Source organism: Pezoporus occidentalis, unplaced genomic scaffold, assembly GCF_034315485.1.
Source record: "Pezoporus occidentalis ecotype Australia unplaced genomic scaffold, CSIRO_AGI_Poc_V1 ctg54, whole genome shotgun sequence".
Lineage (NCBI taxonomy): Eukaryota > Metazoa > Chordata > Aves > Psittaciformes > Psittacidae > Pezoporus > Pezoporus occidentalis.
The window spans coordinates 8,087,995-8,101,516 of NW_026915877.1; positions in this window are offsets into that span (position 1 = coordinate 8,087,995).

Genomic DNA, 13,522 nt, shown 5'->3' on the forward strand with positions numbered 1-13,522 from the left:
CTGATTTCAAACTGTTCGGTAAATGAGGATTAGAGCAGGATTGCCACTTTCTTGACATCGTTTTGGTCCCTATTTAAACTAGTAATCTTGACTGTAATCTAGATGAATAACTTGGTAAAATTACAATTACCAGTCACTAAATTCAGAAACACAAAATTGAATAGAAATAAAATTGTATATCTTACAGGTATAAAACATAAGAGATGTGCCACAATAGAGAACACTCCTTATGTTGGCAAACTGGACAAGTGAGACAGAAAACTTGCTGACTTTTTCCCAAGCAAACATGAGCACAACATTAAAAAAAGAAAAAAAAAAAAAAAGAGTTATCTGGTGTGTAGACGAAGAAAAACCTCATTTCAATTCTTTTATAAAATGGATGCAGAAAGTTCTAATGGGGGATGACTAAAGTCAATACGGTCACAAGGGTGTTAATCAGGACACCATTCAAATCAATGAACATGAGACTGCAGATAAGGTGGCATTCCTAGTCTTCAAGGAGGAAAATAGCTGTATTGGATCCTCAAACAATAACCTGAGAGGTAAAAATTTAAGATGATCTTGTTCTGTCCCCACCATGTAAGCACTTTCTCTCCTTCATCTTTTCTATCTGTGTTCTGCACTACATCTCTCTGATAATGAGGCAGAAATGTCATAATTACACTTCAAAGGGTTAGTGTAATTGATGATCACTGAAAACTGGCTTTCCTATAATTTGCTAAGAGGAATGGAGTTCCTTGTGTGCTTCAGGGGGCACCACTACAGCAGAGATGTCTAACTACCGGGAAGTTCAGTTCAACAGCTGTCAACATAGAAACTCTAGTAGCTATTTCATAAGGACAAAGAGATGACATGGACTGAAGAACCTTTTCTGTACTTGTAAAATTTTACTCTGCTGCTTGCCCAGCATTCAATAAGAGCTACTAAAGAAACCTGTGAAAGACTTAATTCCAGCTGTAGCTTCGGCAGCATTCAACATGGGCTAAATGATGTTTTTTTTCTGAGGCGTTGCTGGTGTCAGGCTGAAGAGCAGGAGATACTGTTGCATGGTGAAAGGTTTTTCTTCATGTGAAATATCTTAGCAAAAAAAAAACAACATAAAGTGAGGAGGAGGAGGAGGAAAAGGAAACCTAAGATATTGTCATTACCCCTGTAGTTCCTACAAGGGAAACCAACTCCATTGACAATAAAAGTTCAGGACTTTGTCACACTGAAGAAGCCCATCTCCAATGAAGTTAAGACAGCAGAGGAAAAAGCATGAGAGGTATCTTGGTGGTGACCAGCACCTGCCCTTTTACCCACAATATATCTTTGGTGAGAAACTAGCTTTTGAACCATTTTGTTTTCTGCCAGATCAAAGAAAACTAATGATGACTATTCCACCAAACTCTGACCTTACAGCAACAGAGGGAAACACCACAGTAAGTGGAACCCTGTACAACTTCATACTCCTTGTGCTTTAAATCTCTAGAGTCATTAATGATTAGAGAACAGATCCAAGCACACACACACACCAAACCTGCGACTCCTTGTGGAACAGACCTTCAGAAAAGACTATGAGGTGCTGGGCTATCTCTATCGCACAGAGCAAGTGATATCATGACTGTCCATAGAATTTCAACACAGAAACCTACCAGCACTATTTCTCTTAGCTACTACCCCATTTTTCCCTATTCTGTTGAAGAAGATATTGTAAGTCAGAAGGAAACTGTGTTAGATGGTATACAGATATACAAGAAACAGTTAGATGGTAGTTACAGGGGAAATGAGATCTGTGCCTGTCCTGTTTAGACCTGAGGACAAAATACACAAAGTAGAAAAACCACAAAGCTTGAGCTGTGAAGCAAAGTATGTATCTTGTTAGTATTTGTCTCTGTGTCCTAGCACATGAAAATCTGAGCTTTTTTTTTGGCCACAACTACATTGGAGCTCAATTAAAGTAAGCACAGTGCTTAGTGAGCTTCCTGAAGAGGTATGAAGTCACCAGAGTTTCGAGATACTCTCCCTTTCCTTTGGGTCTACTCCAAGGAGAAAGAAATCATTAAATGATACCCATTTATAGCTATCAACTCTGACTGCTCTGTTATATGCAGAATCCCTTTACCAATCTTTTATTAAGATAAACAAAGATATGTTTCTAATAATTCTCTCTTGTTATAAGATTCCTAATTTAGGAGAATAATATCTTTCTAGCACAGAACATGCCCTTCATTAACATTTATCTGCCTCATTTTCAAGCTAGGACAACTCAATAAGGAGAATTTAAAATTATCTATGGCACTGTATTTGGCAGCATTGTCCAATGGTGGTCTCTCGAATGAGACAGAAGATTATGTCAGGTAGTAGCTGTTCCTTTTTCTTTCTTTCATTTCTCTTTTTTTTTTTTTTTTGTGGATTTGTATTATAGTTTTACCTTTCTTGTAATAGGGAAATAATATACTTTAAAAGTATTCAATGGCTACTCATATATTGTTGAAAAGCTGGGTGTTAAAGGCACAAGAGTTACGCAGAGAAGCTGATAGTAATTTCTTATTTCTTTTTCTATTCATTCTTGTCTTCACTTAACCCCTCACACACACACAACCTTTCCTGCTGGCAACTCCATGTTTTCACAGAGATCTCTTAAAATAATCTTGTTTCTGTTCATTTCCTTGGCAATTCTCTGTTCACTATAAATTCATGTTTTTTTAGCCTTTATTACACTCTTCCAGCTTTATTTTCTAATCCTCTTTTTTTCTTTTTATTTTCAAACTGGGAAAGACAGCTTAAAACTGCTAGTTTAAATGAGTTCTTTAATCATACGAGCAGCAAAACTTTCTCCTGCATGCTGCACTCACCTTCTGAGGAGCCTTTGCTGCCCAAGTGCTTCCTCCTGGTCTCTCTTTGGAGGTTTTGCTTACAGATTGCTAAAAACTTCAAAAGTAGCTAATAGGAAGAACAGACAGTATCAAAGCCCAACTTTAATATAGCATTCACAGGCACCAGAGAGGTGTGCACATGCACTTGTGCACAGTCTTAGACTTTATTGTGAGCAATTTCACAATAAAGGTAAAAAAATCTACTCCAAGTTACTAGCTCAAGTGATGCTGCCATGAGCAAGGTGTACGTACTTCCCCAGTGCCTACCACTCTGTCTAGTCACTCACGCTTTAGCAATCCTTGCAGAACACAACCACAGCCACTCTCTTGTCCCACAATCTTACTCACCCATTTAGCGTTAGCCTCATGCATTTGTCCTACTAAAATGCAAGAGTATATCGATAACGTTCATCAAGTGAAAACAGAAGTTCACATATGAGGTCTGATAGGATAATGTTTTATCCTCACTTGGCAGAGGTGAAAAACAGCTATGCAAGCCCATGGAAATGTAGTCTTATGAACCTAAGGAAACACAGTATCTTAAGGACTTTTTATAATACAGATTTTCTTTAGTTTACTGGTTCACTAATTTGATACTGAAGTCTCACAGGTAGCACTCAAATTACATCAAACTTGTAATGCTGCAAATCTAAATGACTGCAGGCAGCAATTAATATCATTGAAGTAATTTCAGAGACAAACCAAATGACACTATTATTTCTTCAGATCAGGCTGAGTTGATATAACATTTTTGTATGGTGTGTGTGCCAGATTCATAGAGGTAACCATACTGGTCTTTCCTTTTCAACTTCATAAATACAACTGTGAAGAAATAAGGGTGGTTTCTTTCTGCAGTGAAATCCTGCCACACCAATGGCCAAAAATAATCAAGTGATATTAATTAGTCTCCTTTTCATCCCCAAGGAGATTTGCAATGTTAGAGAGGGAAACACAGCCTTAAATAGTTTGATCACACAAAAGGAAAAATGCCTGATGACCTTTGCACATATATCAAGGGAAAGATAGAAACTGCATCTCAGAAGGCAAATATTAATTTTCTCCTTGATCTCAGACTAGGTAAAATCTATAATACCACTTAAATCCTGTAGCAGAATAGCTACATGCATGCAACTGAACACTGTGAGAGTATTTTTAAAATACATGTACTGATTTCTTGGTTTGGTGAACATCAATATGTGTAAACCAAATAGTTACTGAGGCAACTTTTAGGCTGTTACTTACTGTGAAAGACAATCAATCTTAAAATCTGCCTTAATGTAGTAAACATTACATGGTTCCTAAGTTACTAAAAAATGTCCCAAGTACTAAATATTTCTCTAACTCCAAGTTCATTTGAGCGCTCAGTACTTATAGACCTTGTGCTGCACCAGGCATTTCACTCCCTTGCCTCTCTTTTATCTGCGCACTTGCTCAGTGAAACCAAACTTTACAAGTAGGCATTTCAGAATCCATTTCTCTGGAAGAGACATCTCAACCTCTTCTTCGGTGCTTAGCATTTGAAACAGATATACCAGTGCTGCTTTCTAATGCAAATCCAAATTCCCATAAGTGGAATGTGATTAGCCTGGGCCAGCCTCACCAGGCAGAAACTCTTTGGCCTCGAATGTTACAAAGCAGATACAGATGGCTTTTGACTGAGAAGACCAGGATGAATTTGTTAAAAGGGAAAGTAGAGCACAATTAATGATGGGGTTCAAGATGTAAAACACAAAGCCAGGGCAAGGATACAGAAAAGCTCTGAAAAAGACAAACCTGTACCTGAACTTAATGGTGAGCCACGCTGTCACAGTACTGCTGCAGCAGAAGGAGAACAAAAAGTGTCTTTGCTTTCCACACAACCAGCTTCACAGAATAACCATCTCCAGAGTGCACTCAGTGCAGTGCAAAGCTACACCAGTAGGATACACATCAACTTTCTCCTGGGGGTTAGGAACACTGGAAGTGCAGCATGTTTTGCTCATCAGCCTATTAGCATGCCTGCTTCGAGCAAGAGCAAAAGTTTCCAGAGGCAGCTAGCCAGCCAAAGAGCTACATGCTCTGCAGCTGCCTTGCACTGGCAGCAGGTTTCCCATGCCAGCAATACAGCTGGCTAGCATGCTGCACTGGCATTTTGCTCTAAGGGTTGCATTTGTCCCTTACTTATGTTGCAGCATGTAAGTCTGTGGAAACCTGAGCAATTAGATGTAAAACTATGGCAGTTATAAAGCCCTGAAATATAATCATACAATGTGACTGCAGGACTGACAGAACAGCCCCATTTATAACTTTGCATGTGAATGGTGCTTTGTACCATGAAACTGCTCCTCAGCCATACCATGGCATCTGCCTAGAATGGTTTGAGGATACAGAAAACCTTTTTAATCCAAACTAAAGCAACTTTATTCATTACATAAATATATTCATAATAAGCATGGTTCCACCAGGGCTCATGGGAGAGAGAATGGCTGTCTTGTATGGTTCCATCAAAACTACATTATGGAAACAGAAGAGCACAAAGGGAACCAAACACATACGGTCTACAAACAGTAACAAAATAACATTATTAAGGCAGTGAATCCAAGTCCTGAAAAAGTTAGGAAATACCAGATTCAGCTTGCTTGTGTGATAACAATTCATCACTGCCTCCTGAATATATGCAGTCCAGAAGAGTCTTCATGAAAGGAATATTCGCTTTGTCCTACAGGATTACTCTGTCTCCAAACAGACAAAGTTCCCTTAATAAGTAGCAATTCCATATTTTCACCTTCTGCTAGAGAGCCAGTGTGACACTCTGTGCCTTATTTACTGTGTGCTGCTCTGAAGACAAATTATTCATTCTTTCAAAGGGTTTTCTCTGGTACTCACTATGTAGTATCTGAGAGTTTCTCAAATATTAATGACATCTGTTTGCACTACATGCCTATGAGATTATATGATGCTTGTTTTGGACTGGGCAGCAGTCAGCCTTTTAACAACCTTTCCAGCTCCAGAATGAAAAACATGAGGTGTTCTCTATAAAGGGCTGGAAGTGTAACAGACGAGACTAGAACCTTTAGCTAGGAGAATGAGGGAAGAAGTGCCTGTACTAAGGGTGTAGAGCTGTGATAAGGAGGATGTTCAGCTTGAGACTTGAGTTTTGTGAAAAATTAACACTCAGCCAAAAGAAAGGAGAGTGTGAATCCTACCGGAGCTGAACAGCAGCCCATCTTGCTTTATAAGCAGACAGACATGTTGTTACAAAGCACTGTCACCTCATTTTTCAGATGTGGAAACCGAAACACTGAAATAAGGACACATAGTAGCCCCTGGTGTAGTGTACCCAGTTTGGCACCTGGGTGTTGATTCTGGGGAACACCTGCTGATTCACAAACCATTATAATATTCAGTTGTCACATCTAAACAGCTCATTTTCAACTATGAGAGTGTGGTGACTTCGCCAATCAGGCCCCAAGGTTTCAAGGCAGGTACCAGGTGGTCAGGGACAAGTGATTAAAGACCCTCTCTCAGATTTTTCATCTGATTTACATCTCTGGGAAAGGCTGGAAACTCACTCCACAGACAGCACTCAAGAGCCTTGAACATCAGACAGCCCTCTAGCTGATATCCATTACTCACTACATCACCTCCAGTTCCAGCACCAGAAAAGTGCAACAATGCTGGAAAGTTTAGGCACAAATGAGGCAGGGTCCTGCCAAATAGAAGCCATGCCTACAGCATCATGTACCAGAAACTGGAGTATGACACTAGCCAGTGTCAACAAGAAAGTCAGTCCTAAATGGTGTGCTTCAGTTGATTAACTGTCACCTTAGATTACTGTTATTTAAACTGATATTGAATTAATCCTTTAAATAAAAATATTTGATAGAGACTTGTCCCTCCAGTGTCCTGAAATGAAAACCTTTCCTAACAACGAAATGTCTTTTTATATGAGCTCACTGTCATCATTTTCCACAGTATAGTAACAAATACCTTAGTTTGCTTCCATTCTCTTTAAAAATATAAATGTATCATTTTTTCAGTAATTATGCAGACATAATTATATCAACTAATTAGCACAGCCACCTTTGACATTTTTCATGAATAGGAGATCCCATTCTCTTGCTGAGACACAAACTACAGAAGCACCTCACCATACTCCATGAAACTGCTAAAATACTCCCAGTGTTACAAAGACCCCCAGCCTTTAAAGAAATAAAGGACGATTTCAGCCTCTGCTGCAGAACTGAAAGCCTTCTATCCTGGGGCAAACAAGTTTGATAGTCAGTAGGTCACTGTATTTAGGAGGTTTTAACAGAATGGATTTAGGCTCTGCTTCCTTACATAAGTAAACAGACTGAGTACATGCAGAAGGAAAGGTATTAAAGAGAAATAGTTTGCAGCAGTCACAGCATCCCATGCTTTTCTTCATCTGTCTCAGAGACAAAGCCAGTTTCACTCTTCTGAACAGTCACACACTCCTGCCTGGATTTGTGCTCCTCCAAGGGGAGGAATTCTCTCTGCTGCACGGGTAAATAGAGCCAGTCTGATCACATATTCATATAACTTTTATAACTCTCCATTGAAATTTAGGAAATAGTCTTTCAGTATAAAGACAGCATAACTAATTAGAAGGTTATGTACTGTATGGTAAGGAGTAGATGTTTTTAGAGGAAGAGTGCACTTATATCAATGCTTAAACACCTGTAGCTGGGGGATGCATTTTTTTTTTTTTTTTATTTTTATTTTTTAAAAATGAATGAGTTAAGACTGGTCACAAAAGCTGATGCATCCAGTTTTTCTCACATGGAGAAAACCAACTGAAATTAATGGGTGAGTGACCACTACTTAATTGACAAAATTCTTTTATGTACAGGGTAATATGTCAACATGAATTTCATTGCAGGTAATGGAAAATGGATGAATGAAATAATTTATAACATTATAGGGCTTTTTTCCTTTCTTAATTTTTTTTTTTTAGGGATAATTTAATTTGCTTGTATTTACTTTAAATTCAGGGACCAGATTACTTATATTATGCACCCTAGTCCTCATAGTCTGGCAGGTTGCTGATTAGCAGGTGTCTATATATAGTATGCAAATGTACACACACACTATACATATAGTGTGAAAACAGATATATATTTATAGTGACAAATCTTGTCACTCAGGGACAAATCTGAAACTCAGAGAAGAAAACAAAATACAATAAAAAATAAACTTTACTATTGTAAAGTGTTTGTAAAAGCAGTTGAAGAACTTATTTGCATAAAAATCTTAAAGCAGCTGCTTGTAAGATGTACTCTGGATGAATAAGGACCAACAAAAGAGCCACTGAGGCAGGTTTAAGCAAGACATCACTGTTAAACTGTCTTGTTAAACAAAATACCTGTCCTGAAAGCCTTCAGCTTTGTTGACAAAAATGCTGAGAAAAATCAAAGCCCATTCGACTGGAATAATAAGCCAAGAGGACCCAGAGGAGTCCAGAGCTAGACAGGCTGGATGAACAGATGCTTTGAAAAATTACATGTAGGAAATAGGTAAGTGAGAGCAAAAAGCTGTGTTGCAGTGTGAGTTACAGGAACTCACCTGAGCACCTTCATAAAAGCATTGCAGGCATGGTCAGTCCTGTTAATGAAGCTTTTCAGTGACCCGATATTTTAATTGTCTGTGCAAAGGCAATTTTATTAAACAGTATAATTTGCAAGCAGATCTTGCATGCAGATTTTGCTTTTCTTTCCCGTCTTTTAATTTTGTCTATGGAAGCGTTAACAGTTGTGTGACTCACTAAGTGGAAATGAATGAGAAGAGTGACCTTTTCTCCTCCAAAATGCAAACTTGGAGTAGTTACTTACTGTTGGAGTAAAGAGTAGTGCTGTTTTGGACTAACCATCAGATATCAGCTGTGAATTCCTTAAACAATGCTGAAGTACTGAACAATCAGGTCAGAATAGAAGCAAAGAACCAATAACCTCCCCCTTCCCCCCAAGCTTCCAAAGGTTGGGGGTACAAAGGAAAGAGATTATTTCTTATTGAAACCCTTTCTGTTGTTTTTGGGGGGAATTTGGAAGGGAGTATTAGAAGTAAAATTAGGCCTCTTTTTTGTCTTATGAATGAGTGTTATCTATGCAGGTAACATTTAAAGAACTTTTTGTTCAAAAGAAAGCTATTAATCAAGAGGTTTTTCCTTCTCTGTGAAGACAAGAGAAATAAAAGATTTGTCATTTCATAGCTCCCAGACATCTGAATAGGAATGCATACAGTGTTAAAAGTACCTGAAGCAGCTGGTTGGGTGCTGTGTTTCTTTATAGTCCAGCAGGATGTGAAACAGCTAATTGTCCTGGGCATGAGACTTGCAATATGGTATATTTTCAAAAGGAGAAAGCAGAAAGCATATACCCCTTTATGCTTGAAATGGTGGCATGAACTGGATCTTGAAGCATCTGGGGCTCCTAGGCTTTTGGGGTACATAATGCAGTAATCAGATAGTTATATTATGACAGGAATTATTGCTCAGGAGTTTAATGAAAAGTAAGATTTTGGGCAGAATTTTTTAAAAGTAAGAACAGATGAAGAACAGTTCCCAGCTTCCCTGGTGCATCAATTTTTATTTTTTTTTTTGTTGTTCTTTTTCTCTTCTAGAAGAGAGTGTCTTTAGGTGTGGAATTATGAACAATCCCCCAGGAAGAACCATTCAGTTGAAGAGCCAAAGTAGCCTTTCTGTGCATGTTAATGCCCTCTTTGAGAGGGAATGCAGGACAGGGAGAAACTTTTATTTACAAGTTCTAATAGCTTTTTACACTGATACTCAACTTGCTCAGTCTGTAAAGGGTTAATTTTTATGGACTAGGCTAAGCCTGGCAGACTGTGAACTGAGCTGTCTTCTATATATTCTGTGATGACCAATTTAGGTAACAGGAAATGTTTAACTAAGAGTACAATAGGTGTCTCTGTAAGCAAGACAGAAAATAGGGCTTCGGCCTAGGCCTTGTTGAAGCAAACTCTGGTAAAACACTAATAAAAGAGAAACACTATTCATGAGTTCCAAGAAATGATTTAAATATATATATGACTTTTGCAGGAAATTCAATTAATATGTATGTATTACTGTAATATAATGCCTGTTTTTGAGAATGCCAGGCAGACACGTTTGGTGGAAGGATTCCCCTGTGTCTCCAGTGCTGCAATAAAGAATGCCTGCTTTCTAAGATCTCAACACAAGCCTTAGAGAATTTTATTTGCCAACTTTTATATTATCAACATGAGGATTTCTTTCATGACACATCTCAACCAGTTCTAAAGCATCCTTACATTTTCAAATATCAAGCAAACATAGTGACAGATGCTGCAAAGAAGCTGAGGAGATAACTCCCTGTGATTGAGTTATTATGTATTCCATTAGATAGTGCAGCTCAGCTGAGCTTTTAAAGGTGGAAGGTAAGATTAACAGAGGAGGAAAGGCTTATTAATTAAAGTGATGCATTGCCAATTGTAAGGGTGATCATATATTGGTTCAGTCTTACCACTACTGCTTACTTTTAAAAGGTATATTTGCTAAAGATGACAGAACTGCCCAGAAGAGCAGAGGCTGTGTGTAAAATCTCTCACCTCATTTAAGATGAGATTTGTGCAGATTGACAAGACAAAGACTTATGAAGAAAACAGATCAACAAGTTCAAAGAGACCATGGTACTGAACCTGAAAAACAAAACTGTTTGTTACTTGAACAGTGTAACAAGGCAGTTTATAAGCACTATGCTTATTTATTGTAAATGTTGCAGCTAAGCTAATGATTTTTGTTCCAGTTGGAGTTCAGATTCTCACTTTCATCAGCGTTATCTTGCCAGATATGTTCCCAAGCTTATTTTAATTTAGGATTTGACACTAGTGATTGCCTTTTTTTCCCCTCAAAGGATGAATTAGTTCACAATAAAAAATACATATTAGGCAATTTATTATGCTAATGACTTGCAGGAAAAAGCCAAATTACCTCGATGGTGGATTATATTGAACAATAAAAAACCACAGTCATCACAATTCTCAGTGAACGCATAGTTTAGCTGTAGTTAGCTACAGGAAGTTTCCGGGTACTAGTATCTACATTAAAGACAAACAGACACGAATTAGCAGTAACTACATCCATAGTGAAACAACACAGACAGATCTCACCCAGATTTGTAATTATGTCTCATTACCCTTCAATAGACATTTTTAGCTCAGCTCAAAACCAAAGCTTGTCTGATCATGGCATATGGTGCATGCACTAGCATTTCCTACCTGATTATTTTAAAATCTATCATCTGATTTCAACCAAACTGAAAGAGAAGTTGAGATTCAAAAGACATTAAGGTTTTTACAAATTTTATGCAAATAGGGAGTCAGGCAGAAGAAAAAGCTGACATTAATGCTCATTATTGATATAGAAGCGTGACCCAAGAATATGAATCCACAGGAAACACGGTGTCCTGCATTACTCCTGGAACCATTACTCACTTTGAAGTGTGAAACGTTTCCTATCCCATGCCGTGTGCCCAGCCACTTTTGCTGACCTCTCTCGGAACTGAGGACATAGGCATTTCAGGGCACAGGGCTGTTAGTCAACTGGAAAAGTAGGAGACAGTGTAGCTGCAGTGTAATGCAATATCTACACATGATTAAGCTTTCATCATGATAAGGATAAAGGTGGAGAGAAGCATTTCCAATGCAACCTTGAAATGACAGATGGATTAGAATGCCTAACTTCACTAAAAGAAAAAAAATAAAATCAGATAAGACAATGAAAATTATTAAGTTGGATCAATAACAAGATTCAATCAGTCACAGAAAAAGGTGTTCTGTGATAATGGTGGGAAATAAAATAATCAGTTTTAGGTGAGGAAGAAAATAAGCAAATCAATTTAATTGGAGGAAAAATAGAAAGAGGCCCAAATACTAATGCTACAGCAACTCCATAAAACATCTGAGCAATCTAAGTGAGAGGGAGCAGCTCAAACACAGAGTATCTCCCAGATCCAGGGCTGTTCAGCTTGGAGAGCAGAAGGCTCTGGGAGACATTAGAGCAGTCTTCCATACCTTAAGGAGGCCTACAAGAATGATGGAGGGGGACTTTTTACAAGGGTAAGCAGTGATAGGACAAGGGGGAATGGCTTTAAAACTAGAAGTAGGTTTATGGCTCTGGCATAAATGCTGTGCTTCTTTTCAAATGAGTAATTACAACTCACTTTGTCTTCTGACTTCTGTAACCTGTACTTCTGAAATGAAGCTTTTATATATTTAATTGACATTCATTTCCCTGTTGGGGGGGGGGAATTAAATAGGTCAAAGCCTTCATTTTCCTCCACCAGTTATTGTGCACAGATAAACCTTATCATGATGACATGGATAGGTAATGCCATCACACAAGAAGCAAGGACAGTGATCTAGAGTTGGGCTAATGACAAAGGTTTGTGTTAGCAGTGAAAGCTCATCATCACTGTAATGACATCAAAAGACAGAGCTGCAATTTACTGTTCTTGAACTAGTGTATTATGAAAATGAGCATTTTCAGTGTGTTCTGTAGCAGGAAATATTTTATCTGCTAGAAAAACAACAGCTTTTGTAAATTATTAAATTCTCAAGCTTCTTTTCAAGCTGTGAAAGTTGTTCAGTGTTGGATGTATAGCACCCTTGCTTTTATCCTCCAGTGTCGTGAAAAATATACAACTTCAATGAAACCCCCACTTCTTTTCCTGTATATCACTATTCTGCACTTTGTTAAAGTATGCCATATGAAAAAAATAATAATAAATAAATAATTACCTAGGACCAATTTAAAGTTCAACATCAGCTTGTGAGAACAGCTACCTATTTCTTTCATGTTTACCAATGGAAGAAAAGCTGAAAACACTTAGAAGAGTCGCTGCAGCATTAGCACAAGTAGGATCTGGGGAAAGCTGTTCCAAAATGCAGTCTCTGAGTAAAGCTAAGGTCTGGGCTGCATGGAGTAGATACATTTTCCAACACAGAATGTGATTTAAGAGGAACAGCTTTTCGCTGCCTGAACATTTTCACATCAACACAGCAGCATTCATATGGAAAGAACCTGGAGGTTTTGCTATTATGGAGAAAGTGCATCCAGTTTGGGTACACCCAAAGAAATATTTTCCAGTCTAGACAGGACCTCAGTTTTGACAAAGCTTAATTTTCTGTTTTATGATAAAAACCAATAACTGACATTTTCCTGATTTCCCTAAATCCTACTTTATCTGCCTGTTTCAATACATAATCTAGTTACTTGTGAAACAATGAGTCATTTTATTATTCATGGATGTGTGCATATCATTCACATGGAAAACCACAACACAAGCTGAAGCATATACTGCAAGGAAAAAACCCACAAATGATTAAATAATTCAATCAAAACCCACCCAGAAGCTGTGACTAAGACAACAGACAGAGATTCAAGCTCTCAGCTTCCTGATCTCAGTACTGCATGACACGAAGCATGTAATTTGAGAATGCTGTCCCTGGCTTCCCATCTCTAAAGCAATCACAAGCATTAAGATGTCACAATGTATGTGGAGAGATTATTGAAACCGGCTTCCTTTTCCAATGATTTCCATGGGAAATTAACTTCAAACTTGCTAATAGTGCTCACTTTGGTAAGACAAGCAAGCTCAGTGAAATAACCAAGAAAGTTTAGTCAACTG